At 43.4% G+C, this 24,906-nt stretch overlaps 1 non-coding gene and 1 pseudogene across 1 annotated transcript; both read left to right on the top strand.

Annotated features, from left to right (window-relative positions):
• Nucleotides 1–10,291: 10,291 nt before the first annotated feature.
• Nucleotides 10,292–10,485, top strand: LOC122942849. Its single transcript, XR_006390744.1, has one exon. It is a non-coding gene; the product is annotated as a U2 spliceosomal RNA (small nuclear RNA).
• A 6,365-nt stretch (nt 10,486–16,850) lies between these two features.
• On the top strand, nt 16,851–17,056 carry LOC122942780 (annotated as a pseudogene).
• The last annotated feature ends 7,850 nt before the right edge of the window (nt 17,057–24,906 follow it).

Here is a 24,906-nt window from a genome sequence, read left to right as displayed (position 1 = left end):
CAGTAGTTTAGAAATGCTGGCATTCAGGGCCAGGGATCGAGGGTGGCTAGGTGGGAATTTACCCTTTCTATCAAATGTTTGTGAGATGGAGAGCTGAACGCTGGCGTGTGACATGGTTGAGACGCTTGGTGACGGAGGTGGTGGTGGTGGTGTTGGTGGTACATCCCCTGTTTGCTGGGCGGCAGGTGCCAACGTTCCTCCAGAGGCGGAGGAAGAGGGCGAGGCGGCAGCAGCAGAATAGGCCGAGGCGGCAGCAGCAGAAGAGGTAGCAGGGGGAGCCTGAGTGACTTCCTTGGTTTTAAGGTGTTTACTCCACTGCAGTTCATGCTTTGCATGCAGGTGCCTGGTCATGCAGGTTGTGCTCAGGTTCAGAACGTTAATGCCTCGCTTCAGGCTCTGATGGCACAGCGTGCAAACCACTCGGGTCTTGTCGTCAGCACATTGTTTGAAGAAGTGCCATGCCAGGGAACTCCTTGAAGCTGCCTTTGGGGTGCTCGGTCCCAGATGGCGGCGGTCAGTAGCAGGCGGAGTCTCTTGGCGGCGGGTGTTCTGCTTTTGCCCACTGCTCCCTCTTTTGCTACGCTGTTGGCTCGGTCTCACCACTGCCTCTTCCTCCGAACTGTGAAAGTCAGTGGCACGACCTTCATTCCATGTGGGGTCTAGGACCTCATCGTCCCCTGCATCGTCTTCCACCCAGTCTTGATCCCTGACCTCCTGTTCAGTCTGCACACTGCAGAAAGACGCAGCAGTTGGCACCTGTGTTTCGTCATCATCAGAGACATGCTGAGGTGGTATTCCCATGTCCTCATCATCAGGAAACATAAGTGGTTGTGCGTCAGTGCATTCTATGTCTTTCACCGCTGGGGAAGGGCTAGGTGGATGCCCTTGGGAAACCCTGCCAGCGGAGTCTTCAAACAGCATAAGAGACTGCTGCATAACTTGAGGCTGAGACAGTTTCCCTGGTATGCATGGGGGTGATGTGACAGACTGATGGGGTTGGTTTTCAGGCGCCATCTGTGCGCTTTCTGCAGAAGACTGGGTGGGAGATAATGTGAACGTGCTGGATCCACTGTCGGCCACCCAATTGACTAATGCCTGTACCTGCTCAGGCCTTACCATCCTTAGAACGGCATTGGGCCCCACCATATATCGCTGTAAATTCTGGCGGCTACTGGGACCTGAGGTAGTTGGTACACTAGGACGTGTGGATGTGGCAGAACGGCCACGTCCTCTCCCCGCACCAGAGGGTCCACTAACACCACCACGACCATGTCCACGTCCGCGTCCCTTACTAGATGTTTTTCTCATTGTTATGGTTCACCACAACAACAAATATATTATTTGGCCCAATGTATTGTATTCAAATTCAGCGGGATATAAATTTGAGGCCTAGTATTTAGGCGCTGGGTGACCGGTATGGATTTAGTGACAGAATTAGACTTGGAAATGCACAGAAGCGTGTGTGTGAAGTTATTCTGAATGACCCTATGTGCACCTTCAATATGATCTACCCTTTTAGGGATAGATTTCAAATAGCTCTGATATAGCAGAAACGACTAAATTATGAAATTGCTAAATTGGGAATTGTATTTCAACCCAGAACAAAAAATGTGCTTTGACGGACACTAAATAACTTTCCCAGCCACAACAGGACAGCGGTAACGAGAGATTTAGCGGGATATAAATTTGAGGCCTAGTATTTAGGCGCTGGGTGACAGGTATGGGTTTAGTGACAGAATTAGATTTGGAAATGCACAGTAGCGGGTGTGTGAAGTTATTCTGAATGACCCTATGTGCACCTTGAATATTATATACCCTTTTAGGGATAGATTTCAAATAGCTCTGATATAGCAGAAACCACTAAATTATGAAATTGCTAAATTGGGAATTGTATTTCAACCCAGAACAAGAAATGTGCTTGAACGGACACTAAATAACTCGCCCAGCTACAGCACTAGGGACAGATTTAGCGGGATATAAATTTGAGGCCTAGTATTTAGGCGCTGGGTGACAGGTATGGGTTTAGTGACAGAATTAGACTTGGAAATACACAGTAGCGGGTGTGTGTGAAGTTATTCTGAATGACCCAATGTGCACCTTGAATATTATATACCCTTTTAGGGATAGATTTCAATAGCTCTGATATAGCAGAAACCACTAAATTATGAAATTGCTAAATTGGGAATTGTATTTCAACCCAGAACAAGAAATGTGCTTGAACGGACACTAAATAACTCGCCCAGCTACAGCACTAAGGACAGATTTAGCGGGATATAAATTTGAGGCCTAGTATTTAGGCGCTGGGTGACAGGTATGGGTTTAGTGACAGAATTAGACTTGGAAATACACAGTAGCGGGTGTGTGTGAAGTTATTCTGAATGACCCAATGTGCACCTTGAATATTATATACCCTTTTAGGGATAGATTTCAAATAGCTCTGATATAGCAGAAACCACTAAATTATGAAATTGCTAAATTGGGAATTGTATTTCAACCCAGAACAAAAAATGTGCTTTGACGGACACTAAATATCTTGCCCAGCAACAACAGTACAGCGGTAACGAGAGATTTAGCAGGATATAAATTTGAGGCCTAGTATTTAGGCGCTGGGTGACAGGTATGGGTTTAGTGACAGAATTAGACTTGGAAATACACAGTAGCGGGTGTGTGTGAAGTTATTCTGAATGACCCAATGTGCACCTTGAATATTATATACCCTTTTAGGGATAGATTTCAAATAGCTCTGATATAGCAGAAACCACTAAATTATGAAATTGCTAAATTGGGAATTGTATTTCAACCCAGAACAAAAAATGTGCTTTGACGGACACTAAATATCTTGCCCAGCAACAACAGTACAGCGGTAACGAGAGATTTAGCAGGATATAAATTTGAGGCCTAGTATTTAGGCGCTGGGTGACAGGTATGGGTTTAGTGACAGAATTAGACTTGGAAATACACAGTAGCGGGTGTGTGTGAAGTTATTCTGAATGACCCAATGTGCACCTTGAATATTATATACCCTTTTAGGGATAGATTTCAAATAGCTCTGATATAGCAGAAACCACTAAATTATGAAATTGCTAAATTGGGAATTGTATTTCAACCCAGAACAAAAAATGTGCTTTGACGGACACTAAATATCTTGCCCAGCAACAACAGTACAGCGGTAACGAGAGATTTAGCAGGATATAAATTTGAGGCCTAGTATTTAGGCGCTGGGTGACAGGTATGGGTTTAGTGACAGAATTAGACTTGGAAATACACAGTAGCGGGTGTGTGTGAAGTTATTCTGAATGACCCAATGTGCACCTTGAATATTATATACCCTTTTAGGGATAGATTTCAAATAGCTCTGATATAGCAGAAACCACTAAATTATGAAATTGCTAAATTGGGAATTGTATTTCAACCCAGAACAAAAAATGTGCTTTGACGGACACTAAATATCTTGCCCAGCACAACAGTACAGCGGTAACGAGAGATTTAGCAGGATATAAATTTGAGGCCTAGTATTTAGGCGCTGGGTGACAGGTATGGGTTTAGTGACAGAATTAGACTTGGAAATACACAGTAGCGGGTGTGTGTGAAGTTATTCTGAATGACCCAATGTGCACCTTGAATATTATATACCCTTTTAGGGATAGATTTCAAATAGCTCTGATATAGCAGAAACCACTAAATTATGAAATTGCTAAATTGGGAATTGTACTTCAACCCAGAACAAAAAATGTGCTTTGACGGACACTAAATAACTTTCCCAGCTACAACAGGACAGCGGTAACGAGAGATTTAGCGGGATATAAATTTGAGGCCTAGTATTTAGGCGCTGGGTGACAGGTATGGGTTTAGTGACAGAATTAGACTTGGAAATACACAGTAGCGGGTGTGTGTGAAGTTATTCTGAATGACCCTATGTGCACCTTCAATATGATCTACCCTTTTAGGGATAGATTTCAAATAGCTCTGATATAGCAGAAACCACTAAATTATGAAATTGCTAAATTGGGAATTGTATTTCAACCCAGAACAAAAAATGTGCTTTGACGGACACTAAATAACTTTCCCAGCTACAACAGGACAGCGGTAACGAGAGATTTAGCAGGATATAAATTTGAGGCCTAGTATTTAGGCGCTGGGTGACAGGTATGGGTTTAGTGACAGAATTAGACTTGAAAATACACAGTAGCGGGTGTGTGTGAAGTTATTCTGAATGACCCAATGTGCACCTTGAATATTATATACCCTTTTAGGGATAGATTTCAAATAGCTCTGATATAGCAGAAACCACTAAATTATGAAATTGCTAAATTGGGAATTGTACTTCAACCCAGAACAAAAAATGTGCTTTGACGGACACTAAATATCTTTCCCAGCTACAACAGTACAGCGGTAACGAGAGATTTAGCAGGATATAAATTTGAGGCCTAGTATTTAGGCGCTGGGTGACAGGTATGGGTTTAGTGACAGAATTAGACTTGGAAATACACAGTAGCGGGTGTGTGTGAAGTTATTCTGAATGACCCAATGTGCACCTTGAATATTATATACCCTTTTAGGGATAGATTTCAAATAGCTCTGATATAGCAGAAACCACTAAATTATGAAATTGCTAAATTGGGAATTGTACTTCAACCCAGAACAAAAAATGTGCTTTGACGGACACTAAATAACTTTCCCAGCTACAACAGGACAGCGGTAACGAGAGATTTAGCGGGATATAAATTTGAGGCCTAGTATTTAGGCGCTGGGTGACAGGTATGGGTTTAGTGACAGAATTAGACTTGAAAATACACAGTAGCGGGTGTGTGTGAAGTTATTCTGAATGACCCAATGTGCACCTTGAATATTATATACCCTTTTAGGGATAGATTTCAAATAGCTCTGATATAGCAGAAACCACTAAATTATGAAATTGCTAAATTGGGAATTGTACTTCAACCCAGAACAAAAAATGTGCTTTGACGGACACTAAATAACTTTCCCAGCTACAACAGGACAGCGGTAACGAGAGATTTAGCAGGATATAAATTTGAGGCCTAGTATTTAGGCGCTGGGTGACAGGTATGGGTTTAGTGACAGAATTAGACTTGAAAATACACAGTAGCGGGTGTGTGTGAAGTTATTCTGAATGACCCAATGTGCACCTTGAATATTATATACCCTTTTAGGGATAGATTTCAAATAGCTCTGATATAGCAGAAACCACTAAATTATGAAATTGCTAAATTGGGAATTGTACTTCAACCCAGAACAAAAAATGTGCTTTGACGGACACTAAATAACTTTCCCAGCTACAACAGGACAGCGGTAACGAGAGATTTAGCGGGATATAAATTTGAGGCCTAGTATTTAGGCGCTGGGTGACCGGTATGGATTTAGTGACAGAATTAGACTGGGATATGGCCAAAAAATAACCACACTATTGCTGGTTAAATGCACTAGTGACGGGCGCAGCTTGCCCCTGATGTAGTATATGGCCAAAAAATGAACAGACTATTGCTGGTTAAATGCACTTGGTGTCACAGCTTGACCAACCACACTACTGAGGGTTAAATGCACTTGGTGACGGGCGCAGCTTGCCCCTGATGTAGTATATGGCCAAAAAATAAACAGACTATTGCTGGTTAAATGCACTTGGTGTGACAGCTTCACCCTGATGTAGGCTTTAGCCAGAAAACAACCACACCATTGAGGGTTAAATGCACTTGGTGACAGGCGCAGCTTGCCCCTGATTTTGTATATGGCCAAAAAATGAACAGACTATTGCTGGTTAAATGCACTTGGTGTGACAGCTTCACCCTGATGTAGGCTTTAGCCAAAAAACAACCACACCATTGAGGGTTAAATGCACTTGGTGACAGGCGCAGCTTGCCCCTGATTTTGTATATGGCCAAAAAATGAACAGACTATTGCTGGTTAAATGCACTTGGTGTGACAGCTTCACCCTGATGTAGGCTTTAGCCAAAAAACAACCACACCATTGAGGGTTAAATGCACTTGGTGACAGGCGCAGCTTGCCCCTGATTTTGTATATGGCCAAAAAATGAACAGACTATTGCTGGTTAAATGCACTTGGTGTGACAGCTTCACCCTGATGTAGGCTTTAGCCAAAAAACAACCACACCATTGAGGGTTAAATGCACTTGGTCGCCGCTTGTGCTGGCGCACCACAAGACACAAAATGGCCGCCGATCACCCCAGAAAAATGTGACTGACAAACGGTCTGGGCAGCCTAAAAACAGTGAGCAATTGAGGATCAGCAGCTCAATGATCCACAGCTGCAGATCGATCAGTTAATCAAGTCCTTTGGAGGAGTTAATCTGCCTAATCTCGCCCTACTGTCGCAGCCGCAACCTCTCCCTACGCTAATCAGAGCAGAGTGACGGGCGGCGCTATGTGACTCCAGCTTAAATAGAGGCTGGGTCACATGGTGCTCTGGCCAATCACAGCCATGCCAATAGTAGGCATGGCTGTGATGGCCTCTTGGGGCAAGTAGTATGACGCTTGTTGATTGGCTGCTTTGCAGCCTTTCAAAAAGCGCCAAGAAAGCGTCACAAAAGCGCGAAGAAAGCGACGAACACCGAACCCGAACCCGGACTTTTACGAAAATGTCCGGGTTCGGGTCCGGGTCCGTGTCACGGACACCCCAAAATTCGGTACGAACCCGAACTATACAGTTCGAGTTCGCTCATCCCTAATTTTAAATATAATTGAGGGGTATTATTATAAGAAGGCATAATTATGTATATATATGTTCTCAATTATTTTTGTCTTTATCACTATTTTGCATATCATTGATTGAATTTTATTATTGCCAATTTTATTATATATAATATTTTGCACTATAAATTGTATTAATAAATTATATATATTTTGTCTGTAACTGGGTTTTGTCTTCAATTCAACGCAGATCATGAGCTTGTTTTAGCTTGATATTTATGATAAGTAGTTAGAATCTCCTTTATTACCGATTTTTATTTATTCACATAAATAATATAGACTGTCAATCGGAGACAGCATAAATATTCCGACAGCTGCGTACCACACAGACAAGACTACAGAAAATATAAAAATGATTGGAAGCAAGGGCCATCTGTGTGGTACGGCTCCAATGAATCCAAGTCTGCAGGAGTGGCCATTTTATTTAAGGGAAATGTTTTTATTGAGCAAGTTAATGAGATTTTACCAGGGAGAATTTTATTGGTTAAGGCTTTTATTGATGGTATTAAATGGCAGTTTTTACGGGTCTACGGACAAAAACGAAAGGGCAAAAATGTTAGAAATTTTATCCCTTTTTATTAATGTTTCTGACCCTTTGATTTTAGCAGGATATTTTAATTGTATTTTACGAGGGGAGCGCCGGTTCTCAAACTCGGTAAGTAGAAATTTTGACAAAACCTCCTCGATTTTAAAGAACTTAATTTTAGATTTTAGACTTACCAATGTTTTTAAAAAATGCAATAGTAATTTACCAGAAGAGGCCGGCGCTACCTCGAGCAATATTAATTGTAAATCAAGAATCGATTTTATCTTATGTTCCTATCAAATTCTGCCTTTAAGTTGTGAGCTTTTATCCAATATTTTCTCTGATCATAAATTATTATTTTTTAAGGTACAGTATGGTGGTAAGAATAAAAAGAAAATAAGTTGGAAATTAAATATCTCCCTTTTAAAAGATCTGAAGGTTTTTTTGCATTTTACAAGTGCTGCAAACAGGTAAGAGATCCCCAAATGCCGATAACATTATGGTGGGAGAAAATGAAGAAAAAAATGAAAACCTTTTTTATAAGAGTGGAAAGAGAAAGCTCAAGAAAAAAGAGACTTATGAAAAATAAAATACCCATTTGCAGACGCAATATAAGCTCCGAGATATGGGTATAGACGTTACTGAGGAAATAGAAGAGAGCAAGAAAGAAATAGCACGGTGCCTGGAACAGAAAGGCAAAGAAATAATTTTCCGCTCAAAATTAAAACATCTGGAGGAAAATGAGACCTGTTCCAGGTACTTTTTTTTAAAAGATTCAAGAAAAACGCACCCAGATCGAGGAGCTTGAAGGTGAGAGTAACAGAAAAAATATTTTACGTAAAGTGCATGAGTTTTATTCAGATCTTTTTAATGAGAAAAAAGTTGACAAGTTTTTTATGAAACGCTCACTGAAGGTGATAGAAAGTGTTTTAGATGATGAATCGCAAACGTTTTTATTACAGGATATTACAGAGCAAGAAGTTTTAGAGACTATTAAGAGTTTTAAGAAAGAAAAAGTTCCTGGGCCGGACGGTATACCCATAGAGTTTTATGTTACTTTTTATGGCATTTTAAGAGAAGATTTGTTTTATCTTTTTAAAGAGGTTTTTAGATCCAAGACTCTCCAGGGTTCCTGGAAGAAAGGAGAAGTGTCCCTACTCTATAAAAAAAGAGATAAGACAGATGTAAGGAACTGGAGACCAATTACACTTTTAAATTGTGACTACAAAATTATGGCGAAAATATGTGCAAACAGAATGAAGAAGGTGGTCCATAAAATAATTCATCACAACCAGGTCTGTGGGATACCCGGGAGAAGTATCTGGGAGAATTTGAACCTTTTAAAAGATGTGATCAATAATACTAAAGACAGGAAGGAGAAAGTAGCAATTTTATCTTTAGACTTCGAAAAAGCGTTTGATCGTGTGTCACACTTTTATCTTTTTCAGGTTTTAAAGCAAATGGGTATACCGGATGGTTTTATACAATCGTTAAAAGCATTTTATGATGGCTGCACAAGTAAGATTTTAGTGAATGGTTTTAAGACTGAGGATGTCCTTTTAAAATCTGGAGTGAAGCAGGGGTGTCCCTTGTCCCCACTACTTTTTATTTGCACCTTAGAACCTCTTCTTTGTGCGATTAGAAAAGACAAGCAAATACGTCGAGTCCCCCTGCCAGGCGGGGGGGGGGGGGGGGACTAGAGGCTAAAGTAGTGGGGTACATGGACGATGTGGCGGTGATCGGTAGGGACACCCCGTCAATTCAAAAAACATCCAAGCAAATCGAACATTTCTGCTCCTCCTCTGGTTTTAAAATTAATTTTAATAAAGGTAGTATTTTAAACATTGGAGAAATGGTTTTAGAGGACATCCCCATCGCTGAAGCAGAGTCTGTGCAGATTTTAGGGGGTCTGAGAAGTCTAACGATGGAAGGGAAGATTTTTGTTTTAAAAATGATAATTTTACCAATTTTATTATATTTAAGCATGGTTTTTCCACCCTCCAAACGCCTTTTAAAAGATATTAATAAAGTGTGTTTAATTTTTTATGGGGATCGAGAATGGTGAAACTCCGAAGAGAATTGGTAACGCTTCCCAAACATAAAGGTGGTAAGGACTTCCCATATTTAAAAGAGTTCCTTTTAATAAAATATTTTAGATGTGTTTTAATACCCTTTTTAAAGATAATTATTGGTCCTATTTTATGCGGTACAATACAGGTTATTTTATGAGGCGTAATCAATGGTTCAAAACTGTTTTAAATTCTCCTTATGCTTTTAACCTACCTAATTATTAAAAAATTTTAGAGGAAATAGTGACCAATTTTAATCTAAAAGGAAAAATGGTGGAAGATTTAAAAAATAGTAAAATTATTTTAAAAGAGTTAAAAGATGGAAAAATGGCGGCCCCTATAAAGAATTTTAGTGATACAAAATGTAAACAGATTTGGAAGGATGTCAATATTAACTATATTTTTAACCCACAGAAAGACCTGGCCTGGAGCTGCGTACATGAGTGTCTTCCATATCAGGCATTCCAGCACCGAAGAGGTTTAACCAGTACCGCAGAATGTCCACGAGGAGGTTGCAGAGAAGAGGAGGATGTCTACCACATATTCTGGCACTGTTATTTTGCGAAAAAAAATTGGACAAAGATATTCCCGCTTTTAAAGAAAATTTCAGGACTGAGAGTTTTAACAATGGACGGTGTCTTTTATGGAGGTCTGGAATGCCCATCAAGAATAAAGAGGACTATGGCATGGAAGATCACTAATTGTGTCAAAGCAGCTCTGTGGTCGGCCAGAAATATTTTATGCTTTAAACATGATTTTATTTCTGAAGAGGAGGTTTTAAAATTTATTTTATCAGAAATGTATAAATATTATTTAATTGACAAGAAAAATTTGCCTTTTATGTGTCACAAATGGTTTTTAAGAGAATGGGCGTCTGCAATTTAATCTTATTTAAATCAATTTTATATATGTATTTATGTAAATTGATTTTATGATTATGATGTACCTTATTTTATGTAAATGTTGATTTTTTATAAATTTACCCCTTTGGGGTAATCAACTTAAAAAAAAAAATCTGTTCTTATCAGTTTAATATCTGATACGTCCCCTATCTGGGGACCATATATTAAATGGATTTTTCGAACAGGGAGATGGAAAAAGAGCTTGCTCTGTCCACTCCACGCATTGACCTGGTATTGCAGTACCTCCAGGACCGGTGCACCCCTTCTAATCTGGTATGAAAAAACAGAATGAAATTGAGAGATGGATTGTAAGCATCCTGCCAGCAAGCAAGTTTGAAGTTGCTGTGTCCTGCCTCAGGAGTCTGCACTTCAGCTTCTCCCCTGTGAGGTTTGTGCTGTGCTGCTTTCTGCATCCCTGCATCTAGCCTGCTGTCAATCTCTTAATTGCATCACCTGTGTGTGTGGGGTTTGTTCCAGCACCAAGCAACCCAGCCAGCCAGCCAGTCCCAGTCACCTCTCCTCACAGTCCAAATCCAATTAAGATTGATGGCTTAATTGTTGTGTTAATTGGCTTATCACCTGATTGAAGTGTTTGGAGATCACCTGAATGCAGTTTTTGGACCTCCTTCCACTCTGTGCACCCCTGTTTTGATTTGGGTCTATTGTGCACACCTGGGCAGTCTGCTGAGTTGTTCCTGTGAATTGACCCTTTTGTAGCAAGTTGGCTTAATATAACCAATTTTGCTTTCCTAGTGCTTTATTAAATAAGTAAAGTTTGTTTGCCTGTGTCTCCCTCTTGTGGATCTTTTAAACTGGATGACATGTAGGCTAAAATGTAGTCCAGCACTTCCTATGTATCAGCAACAGCTGGACCTACCTTGTCTGGCCAATGGACAGAACACTGCACGTGTCACAAGAGGCCTGTCAGGTCAGAGGTCAAGTAAGGTCAGGTCAGTGGATGACATCACAAGAGGCCTGTCAGGTCAGAGGTCAAGTAAGGTCAGGTCAGTGGATGACATCACAAGGGCCCTGACGGAACACTCAACAAAGGGGCCGTGACATCACAATCAACAATGCATACCTTTTTTTTTCTCTCATTACTCTCCATTCACTCCTTATCGGTCTTTCTGCTTGGCGTGCTTTGGCACCAGGAATTTCGTGCGAAGAAAAGGCGTGACCAAAAGTGGTGGGTGGAGCTATGCAGATACAAAAAACACGAAGTGCAGCATGCTGCTGATTTCAGAGCGTAGGATGCACGTTTTCCCTGGTTTGTGAGAGAAAGAAGCCTCCCGGACTGTGTTTGGGGCTGAGGCCTATAGACTGTTGCCTTGAGAAGTGCTCTGCGTTTGCGAACAGCGGCCCCGTTGTCGAGGCCGAGCGGGTTATCGCTTCTCGGCTTTGGCTAAGATCAAGTGTATGTGTTTCTGATTCTGCACTTGGTCTTAGTTGAGGGCACTCGGGTACTCCTCTCCTCGGCCTTGTGGGATCGTCCGGGAATTTATTCCCGGGCTTCACCCACTTGCTGCTATTGGGGAGAGGACTTAGTCCCAGGGTAACGAGTTGCGATCCCCCGGCCTTCTGGTAGTTTTATACTCACCAGGGGGTGCAGCCTCGGTTACAACGTTGCGACTATGGATGGCGATCCCGGCTCTGTGCCGGAATATGCCAGACTTAAAAACTCAGTGAGGATTTTCCTCACTTGAGGTGTCCGCCAGGATTCTAAATCGGAAGCGTTGCGCTATGTTGTAGATACGGTCCTGAGAGATCTCTTACGGGTTCAGGGAAATGAGATTCTCGCCATTCAGGATTACCCCAAGCGAGCCATTTACGACGTTACTTTTGTGGGAGACGGCATTTTCCGTGATGCTTTAATACAAGCTGAGAAAATAAAGGATGATCCCAGGCTTGGGCGTACCCGCATCATTGAGCACGCTTTTGAGGAAAGAAAACTCGTCGTGATTAAAATGTACTCCCCTTTTGTGGACCAGAAAGAATTGGAGAAGTTTCTATCTTTGTACTTCAAAGAGGTCCAATACAAGGGGAAGGTTATGAACGAGTACAACATATGGACATCTAAATGGAAATTTTTAGTGACTTATTAAAGATGCCGCCTTTTCCTCCGGGATTAAATTGCCACCTGCCCGTTTTAAACTAGGTCAAATTAATGGCGACCTCTTCTTTATGGGAATGCCTAATTTCTGCAAATTCTGTGGGGTATATGGACATACAAATGAGAACTGTGATGCCCAGTGTAGGAACTGTGGAAGCACTCAACACACAAATAAAGAATGTCCTAGCACCAAAAAAAATTACTTTCTGTCAGAGAACTGGGCATCTATACAGATTTTGTGCCCACAGGAAAGAAGAGCAACCCAAGGCGCCCCCACAGGAGTCAGCTGACCAGACCCGCCCTCAAGGAGAGGAACAAACAATGGATGAAGAGGTAAGGCAGGAGTCCGAAGCCCCTGATGCGAGCGATGTAGGGGCTGAGGCGGAAGCTATGGAGCAGGATTGCTCGGGTGATCCTACAGACGCAAAAGAAAGGCGGAATGCCAAGCGAAAAGCGGAGCTGGTGGCGCGACTTAAAAAATCCGGAACTCCCCAAAAGAGCGGTTGTTCTGGGGAGTCCAGACAAGCTCCGCAACCTGGGTCCCCTAAGCCTGACGAAGGTCCGTGGGAAATACAAGGGAAAAAGAGGCGGGGGAAAAAAGGGCGTTCTCCGGATAGGGAGATGGAGGAGCCGATGGAAACGTCCGGCCATCACGATCTGGCGGACGTGGCTCCTCCGGATGCCTCCCCCCCGCCGGATGAGGTGGTTGGGGAGGTGAGTGCCTCCCTGGAGACGTCCGATTCCCTGCCTTGTGCGCAGCCTCCCCCTGAGAGGCCTGGGACCTCCCAGAGCCAGGGGGGAGCAACGGATCCAGTCGGTGACCCACCCGACATAATCGATGAGGACCTAAATGGTCAAGGTATGGGGATCCAGGTGAAGCTATCCGAGGCTGGCTTGCCTGATTACCCGAGCATGACTGCAGGCTCCTGCCTGAGTGACGGAAGTTCCTCTCCAGAAGGCTCCCTTATAACGATTGGATCGGAAGAGGGCGGGAATGTAAGTTTAAATGAGTTTTCCGGGCATGCTGACTCCTCATAATGAATATCATGGATACTGAAATAAAAGGAGTTTCCCTCAATGTGAGGGGCGTCAAGTCTAAACATAGACGGGTTGCTCTTTTAAATTTTTTTACCACAATGACAGCATCCGTGTTTTTCTTGCAGGAATGTGGCATTCCCCATACAAGCTCATACAAAAGCTATAAAGAAGATTGGCAACACGGACCATCCATCTGGTCTGGATCCAACGAGTCCAGGTCAGGTGGGGTCGCCATACTTTTTAAAGGGAACGTTTTAATTGATGATTTTAATGAAATTTTACCAGGTAGGATTTTATTGGTCAAAGCTTTTATCAATGGTATTAAATGGCAGTTTTTAAAGTTTTATGGTTCTCCTGACTAAGAACGAAAGAGCTGACATGCTAGGAAATTTTATCTGTTTTTATCAACACCTCTGAAACATGTGTTGTTGCAGGAGATTTTAACTGTATTATGAAAGGGGAACGCCGGCAAACTTCATCTACCAGTAGGAACTATGACAAAACCTCTGGGATGTTGAAGAATCTGGTTGATGATTTTAAGCTCCTTGACGTCTATAAAGAATGCAATAAAGATGCCCCAGAGGTTGCCGGCGTTACCTGGAGTAATGTTAACTGCAGTTCCAGAATAGATTTTATTTTTTGTAATGATCAGCTACTGCCTTCTAAATGTGAGCTTTTAACCAATGTTTTTTCAGACCACAAAATCTTATTATTTATTATTAAACATAATTTTAATAAGATGCCTGGTAAAAAATCATGGAAATTGAACGTTTCCCTTTTAGACGATCCACAGATTATTATTGATTTTAAGTGTTTTATATGAGATGTAAACGGGTAAGGAGTCCAAATATCTCTATTAGTAGCTGGTGGGAAAAAATGAAGAAAAAAATAAAAAGTTTTTTTATAAATAAAAGTACCCAGAAAGCAAGAGAGAAGAAGGACTCCTTTAAAGATCTCAATACCCGTTTACAAACCTTGTATAAATTCAGAGACAATGGTATGGATGTGAAGAATGACATAGGAAATCTCAGGAAAGAAATTGCTAAATATATAGAGCAAAAAGGGAAAGAATTAATTTTTAGGTCCAAAGTCAGGCACATCGAAGAAAACGAGAAATGCTCTAGATATTTCTTTAAAAAAATTAATAACAAAAAATAAGCTATTAATGAATTAGACGGAGTCAAGGAAATACAAGGCATTTTATATAAAGTACATTGTTTTTATTCTGAACTTTTTAATGAAAAATCTGTGGATCAGTCTATTTTACAGGACTCACTGAAGGAGATCACTGCGGTTTTAGATCCTGCCTCGCAACAGATTTTATCCCGAGATCTAACGGAGCAGGAGGTTTTAGAGACGGTAAAGAGTTTTAAGACGGGTAAGGTACCCGGCCCTGACGGTATACCCATAGAATTTTATGTTAAATTTTATGACCTTTTAAAAGATGATCTTTTTAGTCTTTTTAGTGAGGTTTTTTATTCAAAGGTTTTACCTAAATCCTGGAGGAAGGGTGAGGTCTCCTTATTGTACAAGAAAGGTGATAAGGCAGATTTGAAGAATTGGAGACCAATAACACTTCTTAACACAGACTATAAGATCATGGCAAAAATTGCGCTAATAGGTTGAAAGGAGTCATTTCCAAAATTATTCATTTTAACCAAGTCTGTGGAATACCAGGAAGAAGTATATGGGATAACCTAAACCTTATTAAAGATTGTATTGATGATACTAAGTCTAGAGAAGGTAAATTAGCCATTTTATCTATTGACTTTCGAGAAGGCGTTTGATAGAGTATCTCATTTTTATCTTTTTAAGGTTTTAGAAAAAATGGGTATACCTGAGGGGTTTTTATTGTCTCTTAAAGCGTTTTATAATAAATGCACAAGTAAAATTTTATAAATGGTTCTAAGACACAGGAAGTAATCTTGAACTCCGGAGTGAAACAGGGGTGTCCCTTGACCCCACTGCTTTTTATTTGCGCACTAGAGCCTCTTTATGCAAGTTGCGGGAAGATAAGGCGATATGTGGAGTACCCTTGCCCGATGGAAGGGGACTAGAGGCCAAAGCAGTGGGGTATATGGACGACGTGGCGGTTTTATGCAGGGACGCCCCATCACTCCGGAAAGCCTTAGAGCATAGTCCAGTCCTTTTGTAGCGCTTCTGGTTTTAAAGTGAACTTCAACAAGAGTAACATTCTAAATATTGGAAGTATGGTTTTACATGATATTGAATATCCCTGTGTCTGATTCTATTACCATTTTAGGTGTCTCCTTCAGTGAGTCTAATAATGTTTTTTTTAGTTGGGGCATGGTGGAAAAGAAGGTAAATCAGAAAATAAACATGTGGAGTATGAGGAAACTCACTATGGAGGGGAAAGTTTTAATTATTAAAATGATCGTTTTACCCCTTTTATTATACCTAAGTATGGTGTTTCCTCCTCCCATGAATATATTGAAGAGAATTAATAAAAGCTGTTTTACCTTCTTCTGGAATTCAAAGATGGAGAAGTTGAAAAGAGAAGACGTCATGAAAACCCAAGGAAAAGGCGGCAAAGATTTTCCGGATTTTAAGAGATTTTTATTGATAACATTTTTTAGTTTCTGTTTTAACACTCTTTTTAAAGAACACTATTGGTCTTATTATGTTCGTTTTAATACTGTTTTTTTTATGCGTAAGTTTAATTGGTTTAAAACTATTTTATCAGTTCCTTATGCTTTTAATTTGCCAGTAAGTTGTAAGATTTCAGAGGAGATAGTGTCAACTTTTAATTTGAAGAAGAAAAATATAAACGAGCTAAAAAACAGTAAACAGTTAATAAAAGAAATAAAAATGAAGGGATAACCTGTGATATAAAGAATTTTAGAGAAGATAAATGTAAAAAAATCTGGAAAATTATTAATATCTCCTATCTTTTTAATTCCCAGAAAGATTTGGTGTGGAATTGTGTTCATCAGTGTCTTCCATGCCGGGCATTCCAATACCGAAGAGGCTATGTAAGGTCTGCCATCTGTCCGAGGAATGATTGTCAGCAAGAAGAGACAGTGCAACATCTACTGTGGTCATGTCCGTTTGCCCAGGAATTCTGGAAAAGAGTGCTTCCACTTCTAAGGAAGATGGCAGGCCTGAGTGATTTTACCTATGATATGATTTTATACGGTCTTCTGGAATGCCCAACAGCCTGCCAAGAGTCTGTGGCATGGAAGACGATGAACTGTGCAAAAGAAGCCCTCTGGAAAGCAAGAAATATTTTGTTTTTTAAAAGAGAGGTTTTATCCGTCAATGATGTTCTGGGGTTTTGTTTTAGTGAAATGTATATTTATCTTTTAATTGAGAAAAAAGTAAATACTGCTGTAGAAAACAAATGGTTTTTAAGTGAATGAAATTCTATAATATGAGATCATTTTATTCCTTTTAATGCCATTCTTTGATTATGTATTTATTTTTTCTTCTGTATTTATGTAAAAATTATTAATATTTAGTAAATTCCTTTAATAAAAATGACGTCCATGCAAGGGATAGTCAACTTAAAAAAAAATCTGTTCTTATCAGTTTAATATCTGATACGTCCCCTATCTGGGGACCCTATATTAAATGTATTTTCCGAACAGGGAGATGGAAAAAGAGCTTGCTCTGTCCACTCCACGCATTGACCTGGTATTGCAGTACCTCAAGGACCGATGCACCCTTTCTAAACCAGTATAAAAAAACAGAATGAAATTGAGTGATGGATTTCAAGGATCCTTCCAGCAAGCAAGTGTGAAGTTGCTGTGTCCTGCCTCAGGAGTCTGCACTTCAGCTTCTCCTTCCTCTGTGAGGGCTGTACTGTGCTGCTTTCTGCATACCTGCATGTAGCCTGTCAATCTCCTAATTGCATCAGCTGTGTGTGGGTTTGTTCCAGCACCAAGCAACCCAGCCAGCCAGTCACCTCTCCAAACGCCCCAAATCCAATTAAGACTGATGGCTTAATTGATGGGTTAATTGGCTTATCACCTGAATGCAGTGTTTGGACCTCAACTCCGTGCACCTTGGTTTCGATTTGGGCCTGTTGTGCACACCTTGGCGGGCTGCTGAGTTGTTCCTGGGAATTGACACTTTTGGTAGCAAGTTGGCTGGATGCAACCAATTTGCTTTTGTAGTGCTTTATTAAATAAGCAAAGTTTGTTTGCCTGTGTCTCCCTCTTGTGGATCTTTTAAACTGGATGGATGACTTGGAGGCTAAAATGTAGTCCAGCACTTCCTATGTATCAGCAACAGCTGGACCTACCTTGTCTGGCCAATGGACGGAACACTGCACGTGTCACAAGAGGCCTGTCAGGTCAGAGGTCAAGTAAGGTCAGGTCAATGGATGACATCACAAGGGCCCTGACGGAACACTCAACAAAGGGGCCGTGACATCACAATCAACAATGCATACCTTTTTTCTCACTACTCTCCATTCACTCCATATTGGTCTTTCTGCTTGGCGTGCTTTGGCACCAGGAATTTCGTGCGAAGAAAAGGCGTGACCAAAAGTGGTGGGTGCAGATACGAAAAACACGAAGGGGAGCATGCTGTTGATTTCAGAGCGTAGGACGCACGTTTTCCCTGGTTTGTGAGAGAAAGAAGCCTCCCGGACTGTCTCTGCAGCTGGGGCCTGTAGCCTATCGCCTTCACAAGTGTTCTGCATTGAGGACCATCGGCCTGTAGGGCGAACCGTTTTCTGGTTATCACTTCTCTGACTTTTGGCTAAGATCAAGTGTAGTATCTTGTGTGCTGCACTTGGTCAGACGTCAGAAGGTAGCTCTCGGGTACCCTCTCTCTCAGCCTGGGGGGATCGTCCTAGATTCATTGCCTGGACTACACCCCCCTGCTGCTATTGGGAGAGAGGCTTAGTCCAGGGGGCATCGAGTTGTGATCCCCGTTACCCCTCGAAGTCTCCGGACGGCTAGGGGAGCATTTGTATTTATTGTCCACAGAGACAGCGTGCCAAAGGTCCATCTATGGCTGACGACCCGGGAGGAGGAGGAGCCACCGGAGTCGAAGGAGGAGAAGGAGTCGGAGGAGGAAAATATACCACAGTGGAGAAGAAGAGCGGCGAAAAGAAGGAAGAACCCCAGAGGAAGACTTCCAAAGATGATGGAGCTAGAGGAAGAGAAGAATCCCGAGGAGGAACCGAGAACCTGAGAGAGAATATATCCAGACAAGAATTGGAAGAAGAGCACCAGATCCCGGAGTATGCTAAGATAAAAGATACAATACGCCTTTATGTTACGGAGAGAAAGAAAATTGATTATAATTTGGAGTATTTGGTAAAGGAAGTCTTGTATGGTGTCTTTGGTATACAGAGACATGAGATCTTGGCCATACAAGACTATCCTAGGCGTCGGGTGTATGACGTGACATTCACCCAAAATGGTATTTTTAAAAGTGATTAATATTATTACTGCCTTTTTAGCTACATATTTTAAAAAGATCATAGCTTTTTTAAAAATCTTCAATACTGCCGGGATCTGGACATCAAAATGGCTATTCAAAGTCATCGATTGCCGTGATCCCAAACATCCAGGAGGTATCATCTTGCACTCAGCCCGTTTTAAATTGGGAGACATGGTAGGAGACATGTTTTTTTCTAGGATACCGCCATTCTGTAGAAACTTTAAGTTATACGGTCATTACACTGATGATTGTGAAAGCACTTGTAAAAATTGTGGCAGCACTGAACATGAGGCGAGAGAATGTGCCATAGGCAAAAGATGTTATGCGTGTACAAAATTTGGCCATCTCTCCTGTGACTGTCCTTTTAAATCTTATTTTAGGGCACAGCCAGGGCAGCAGAAGCAGCCAGGGGAACAGGTGGATCCAAGAAGCGAGAAGGAAAAGAGCGGACAAGCTGAACCACAACCCCAAGGAGAGGAGCCAGAGCATATGGATACCTCAAGCAGGCCCCCCAACCAGGTGAACCAAAGAAGAAACGAAATAAGCGCAAGTCCAGTGATCAGCGGACAGACAAAACCCTTTCACCAGGAGGGGAAAATAAGAGCGGACTGGATGATGCTGATCCGCCTGGCTCGGACTCGGTCCCTGGGCCCAGCACTACGGAGGATCCGGGTGGGGCTGCGGCGTCCAAGAGAAGCAGAAGTTGGGCAGGGGTGGTAAAGGGTGACCCAAAGGGGACGCCAACTGGGGGACCAGTGGCAGATCCCAAGGGCACCCTACAGGGTCTCTCTCCTCACCCAAGCGGTGGGATGGGGGCCATCAATACCATCCCTGAGACTGATATGAATGAGACCTCTGCCCCGGAAAGGGATAGGGACGGCGCTGCGGCCCTGATACCTGATGCTACCCTATGTTCGGTTTGGGACTTCACTCCGGAGAACGTGCTGAGATGTGAGGGGGGCCAGCTAAGCGATGGTAGCTCCTCTCCGACCGGCACAATGGACTCTGTAACATCTGGGGTGTGAGGTGGTGAAGAGAGCGGTAACGAGTACCCTGGTATTGCTGATGCTGTCTGAAGCTGTGCCCAGGTAAGATAATGAAAACTCCCCTTTTAATCTTTTATTATGGCTATTTTAGAAGGTATTTCCCTTAACACCAGGAGCGTGCACTCGAAATCTAGGAGAGTTGCCCTTTTTAATTATTTATCACTTTTATCGGCTTCGGTGTTTATTTTACAAGAATGCTGCATCCCCCATAGACAAAACTATAATAAATATAAAGCAGACTGGAAGGACGGACCTTCAGTGTGGTCCGGGTCCAATGAAAATAAGTCTGGGAGTGTAGCTATTTTCTTCAAGGGAAATATTTTAATAGACCATATTAATGAGATTTTACCGGGGAGAATTTTATTAGTTAAAGCTTTTATTGATGGTATTAGATGGCAGTTTTTAAATTTTTATGGTTTTACAGATAAAAAGGCAAGAATTGAAATGTTAGAGATTTTACCCCTTTTTATAAATGACTCGGAACCATTGATTTTAGCAGGAGATTTTAATTGTATTTTAAGAGGTGAACGCCGGTTCTCTAACGCAGTGAGCAGGAACTATGACAGATCCTCCTCTCTGCTTAAAAACATCGTCATAGATTTCAAGCTCACTGACGTTTTTAAAAAGTGTAATAGTCAGTTATCTGAAGAGGCCGGCGTCACTTGGAATAACGCAAACTGCAAATCAAGAATTGATTTTATCTTCTGCTCTTATCAAGTACTGCCCTTTAGTTGTGAGTAGAGTTGAGCGAACACCTGGATGTTCGGGTTCGAGAAGTTCGGCCGAACATCCCGGAAATGTTCGGGTTCGGGATCCGAACCCGATCCGAACTTCGTCCCGAACCCAAACCCCATTGAAGTCAATGGGGACCCGAACTTTTCGGCACTAAAAAGGCTGTAAAACAGCCCAGGAAAGAGCTAGAGGGCTGCAAAAGGCAGCAACATGTAGGTAAATCCCCTGCAAACAAATGTGGATAGGGAAATGAATTAAAATAAAAATTAAATAAATAAAAATTAACCAAAATCAATTGGAGAGAGGTTCCATAGCAGAGAATCTGGCTTCCCGTCACCCACCACTGGAACAGTCCATTCTCAGATATTTAGGCCCCGGCACCCAGGCAGAGGAGAGAGGTCCCGTAACAGAGAATCTGTCTTCATGTCAGCAGAGAATTAGTCTGCATGTCATAGCAGAGAATGAGGCTTCACGTCAGCCACCACTGCAACAGTCCATTGGCATATATTTAGGCCCAGCACCCAGGCAGAGGAGGGAGGTCCCGTAACAGAGAATCTGTCTTCATGTCAGCAGAGAATTAGTCTGCATGTCATAGCAGAGAATGAGGCTTCACGTCAGCCACCACTGCAACAGTCCATTGGCATATATTTAGGCCCAGCACACACACAGGCAGAGGAGAGAGGTCCCGTAACAGAGAATCTGGCTTCATGTCAGCAGAGAATCAGTCTGCATGTCATAGCAGAGAATGAGGCTTCACGTCAGCCACCACTGCAACAGTCCATTGGCATATATTTAGGCCCAGCACACACACAGGCAGAGGAGAGAGGTCCCGTAACAGAGGATCTGGCTTCATGTCAGCAGAGAATCAGTCTGCATGTCATAGCAGAGAATCAGGCTTCACGTCAGCCACCACTGCAACAGTCCATTGTCATAAATTTAGGCCCAGCACCCAGGCAGAGGAGAGAGGTCCCGTAACAGACAATCTGGCTTCATGTCAGCAGAGAATTAGTCTGCATGTCATAGCAGAGAATGAGGCTTCACGTCAGCCACCACTGCAACAGTCCATTGGCATATATTTAGGCCTAGCACACAGGCAGAGGAGAGAGGTCCCGTAACAGACAATCTGGCTTCATGTCAGCAGAGAATCAGTCTGCATGTCATAGCAGAGAATGAGGCTTCACGTCACCCACCACTGCAACAGTCCATTGGCATATATTTAGGCCTAGCACACAGGCAGAGCAGAGAGGTCCCGTAACAGACAATCTGGCTTCATGACAGCAGAGAATCAGTCTGCATGTCATAGCAGAGAATGAGGCTTCACGTCACCCACCACTGCAACAGTCCATTGGCATATATTTAGGCCTAGCACACAGGTAGAGCAGAGAGGTCCCGTAACAGACAATCTGGCTTCATGACAGCAGAGAATCAGTCTGCATGTCATAGCAGAGAATGAGGCTTCACGTCACCCACCACTGCAACAGTCCATTGGCATATATTTAGGCCTAGCACACAGGCAGAGCAGAGAGGTCCCGTAACAGACGATCTGGCTTCATGTCAGCAGAGAATCAGTCTGCATGTCATAGCAGAGAATGAGGCTTCACGTCAGCCACCACTGCAACAGTCCATTGGCATATATTTAGGCCCAGCACCCAGGCAGAGGAGGGAGGTCCCGTAACAGAGAATCTGTCTTCATGTCAGCAGAGAATTAGTCTGCATGTCATAGCAGAGAATGAGGCTTCAAGTCAGCCACCACTGCAACAGTCCATTGGCATATATTTAGGCCCAGCACACACACAGGCAGAGGAGAGAGGTCCCGTAACAGAGAATCTGTCTTCATGTCAGCAGAGAATTAGTCTGCATGTCATAGCAGAGAATCAGGCTTCACGTCACCCACCACTGCAACAGTCCATTGGCATATATTTAGGCCCAGCACCCAGGCAGAGGAGGGAGGTCCCGTAACAGAGAATCTGTCTTCATGTCAGCAGAGAATTAGTCTGCATGTCATAGCAGAGAATGAGGCTTCACGTCAGCCACCACTGCAACAGTCCATTGGCATATATTTAGGCCCAGCACACACACAGGCAGAGGAGAGAGGTCCCGTAACAGAGAATCTGTCTTCATGTCAGCAGAGAATTAGTCTGCATGTCATAGCAGAGAATGAGGCTTCACGTCAGCCACCACTGCAACAGTCCATTGGCATATATTTAGGCCCAGCACACACACAGGCAGAGGAGAGAGGTCCCGTAACAGACAATCTGGCTTCATGTCAGCAGAGAATTAGTCTGCATGTCATAGCAGAGAATGAGGCTTCACGTCACCCACCACTGCAACAGTCCATTGGCATATATTTAGGCCCAGCACCCAGGCAGAGGAGGGAGGTCCCGTAACAGAGAATCTGTCTTCATGTCAGCAGAGAATTAGTCTGCATGTCATAGCAGAGAATGAGGCTTCACGTCAGCCACCACTGCAACAGTCCATTGGCATATATTTAGGCCCAGCACACACACAGGCAGAGGAGAGAGGTCCCGTAACAGACAATCTGGCTTCATGTCAGCAGAGAATTAGTCTGCATGTCATAGCAGAGAATCAGGCTTCATGTCAGCCACCACTGCAACAGTCCATTGGCATATATTTAGGCCTAGCACACAGGCAGAGGAGAGGTTCATTCAACTTTGGGTAGCATCGCAATATAATGGTAAAATGAAAATAAAAATAGGATTGAATGAGGAAGTGCCCTGGAGTCCAATAATATATGGTTATGGGGAGGTAGTTAATGTCTAATCTGGACAAGGGACGGACAGGTCCTGTGGGATCCATGCCTGGTTCATTTTTATGAACGTCAGCTTGTCCACATTGGCTGTAGACAGGCGGCTGCGTTTGTCTGTAATGACGCCCCCTGCCGTGCTGAATACACGTTCAGACAAAACGCTGGCTGCCGGGCAGGCCAGCACCTCCAAGGCATAAAAGGCTAGCTCTGGCCACGTGGACAATTTAGAGACCCAGAAGTTGAATGGGGCCGAACCATCAGTCAGTACGTGGAGGGGTGTGCACACGTACTGTTCCACCATGTTAGTGAAATGTTGCCTCCTGCTAACACGTTGCGTATCAGGTGGTGGTGCAGTTAGCTGTGGCGTGTTGACAAAAGTTTTCCACATCTCTGCCATGCTAACCCTGCCCTCAGAGGAGCTGGCCGTGACACAGCTGCCTTGGCGACCTCTTGCTCCTCCTCTGCCTTGGCCTTGGGCTTCCACTTGTTCCCCTGTGACATTTGGGAATGCTCTCAGTAGCGCGTCTACCAACGTGCGCTTGTACTCGCGCATCTTCCTATCACGCTCCAGTGCAGGAAGTAAGGTGGGCACATTGTCTTTGTAGCGTGGATCCAGCAGGGTGGCAACCCAGTAGTCCGCACAGGTTAAAATGTGGGCAACTCTGCTGTCGTTGCGCAGGCACTGCAGCATGTAGTCGCTTATGTGTGCCAGGCTGCCCAGGGATAAGGACAAGCTGTCCTCTGTGGGAGGCGTATCGTCATCGTCCTGCCTTTCCCCCAGCCACGCACCAGTGATGGACCCGAGCTGCGTTGGGTGCCACCCCGCTGTGACCATGCTTCATCCTCATCCTCCTCCACCTCCTCCTCATCCTCGTCCTCCTCGTCCTCCAGTAGTGGGCCCTGGCTGGCCACATTTGTACCTGGCCTCTGCTGTTGCCAAAAACCTCCCTCTGAGTCACTTCGAAGAGACTGGCCTGAAAGTGCTAAAAATGACCCCTCTTCCTCCTCCTCCTCCTCCTGGGCCACCTCCTCTTCCATCATCGCCCTAAGTGTTTTCTCAAGGAGACATAGAAGTGGTATTGTAACGCTGATAACGGTGTCATCGCCACTGGCCATGTTGGTGGAGTACTCGAAACAGCGCAACAGGGCACACAGGTCTCGCATGGAGGCCCAGTCATTGGTGGTGAAGTGGTGCTGTTCTGTAGTGCGACTGACCCGTGCGTGCTGCAGCTGAAACTCCACTATGGCCTGCTGCTGCTCGCACAGTCTGTCCAGCATGTGCAAGGTGGAGTTCCACCTGGTGGGCACGTCGCATATGAGGCGGTGAGCGGGAAGGCCGAAGTTACGCTGTAGCGCAGACAGGCGAGCAGCAGCAGGATGTGAACGCCGGAAGCGCGAACAGACGGCCCGCACTTTATGCAGCAGCTCTGACATGTCGGGGTAGTTGTGAATGAACTTCTGCACCACCAAATTTAGCACATGCGCCAAGCAAGGGATGTGCGTCAAATTGGCTAGTCCCAGAGCTGCAACGAGATTTCGCCCATTATCACACACCACCAGGCCGGGCTTGAGGCTCAC

This window comes from Bufo gargarizans, chromosome 6 (assembly GCF_014858855.1).
Source record: "Bufo gargarizans isolate SCDJY-AF-19 chromosome 6, ASM1485885v1, whole genome shotgun sequence".
NCBI classification, from domain to species: Eukaryota; Metazoa; Chordata; class Amphibia; order Anura; family Bufonidae; genus Bufo; species Bufo gargarizans.
The sequence above is the reverse complement of the archived record's forward strand: the minus strand, read 5'-3'. Positions and strand labels throughout refer to the sequence as shown.